Source organism: Pteropus vampyrus, unplaced genomic scaffold (assembly GCF_000151845.1).
Source record: "Pteropus vampyrus isolate Shadow unplaced genomic scaffold, Pvam_2.0 Scaffold2856, whole genome shotgun sequence".
Taxonomy (NCBI): domain Eukaryota; kingdom Metazoa; phylum Chordata; class Mammalia; order Chiroptera; family Pteropodidae; genus Pteropus; species Pteropus vampyrus.
In genome coordinates, this window is record NW_011891637.1 from 1 (window position 1) to 605 (window position 605).

The 605-nt window shown below is 58.3% G+C and overlaps 1 protein-coding gene across 1 annotated transcript in view; it reads left to right on the forward strand.

Moving 5' to 3' along the window:
* Nucleotides 1-226: 226 nt before the first annotated feature.
* LOC105310386 (beta-Ala-His dipeptidase-like) overlaps nucleotides 227-605 on the forward strand; it is a 5,828-nt gene continuing 5,449 nt past the window's right edge. Inside the window, exon 1 of the mRNA XM_023526707.1 lies at nucleotides 227-350. The gene's annotated coding sequence lies outside the window, so the exon portion shown is untranslated. The remainder of the gene's footprint in view (nucleotides 351-605) is intronic.

Below are 605 nucleotides of genomic sequence, written 5' to 3' on the forward strand. Positions count from 1 at the left end.
TGGATAAAATAGCTAATTAGTCTCCGGGACGAAGGAATCTGTGTATTTCCAATTAGCTGACATTTTCTGACTAGCCGATGGCCGTACTGTCTGTCCGTAAGAAGTCAGGCTTTGTGATTTCGGAGCATCCCGTGTGCCTGGAAACGCAGAAGGCGCTGTGAAAGTGGCACCCGCAAAGCTCCCTTGGTTTTTGCCTCGCTCAGCTTGGCAGAGGTATCCAGGCTTTTCTGAAAATTCTCCCCCCCCCCCCCATTTTTAAAGGAAAACTTTACGGACGAGGAGCGACCGACAACAAAGGCCCCGTTTTGGCGTGGATCAATGCCGTGAGCGCCTTCCGAGCCTTGCAGGAAGTAAGTGGCCTGCGATGTCTGGGAGGGAGGTCGGTGACAATGTCACTGCAGGTGAGGGCGATGATGCTACAGGCAGCTGCTCCCGGCTCCGGGCTCCGGGTCGCTCCGGCCCCACGCTGACCGCGGGACTCTGCTGGTTCCTCCTCCCAGCAGTCTCCCCAGGTGTGCGTCGCGACCACGCCCGTCTTGCAGATGAGGAGGGTGAGGCTTGGGAAGGTTGGGGAACTTGCTCGAAGCCGCCCAGCTGGCCCGGGG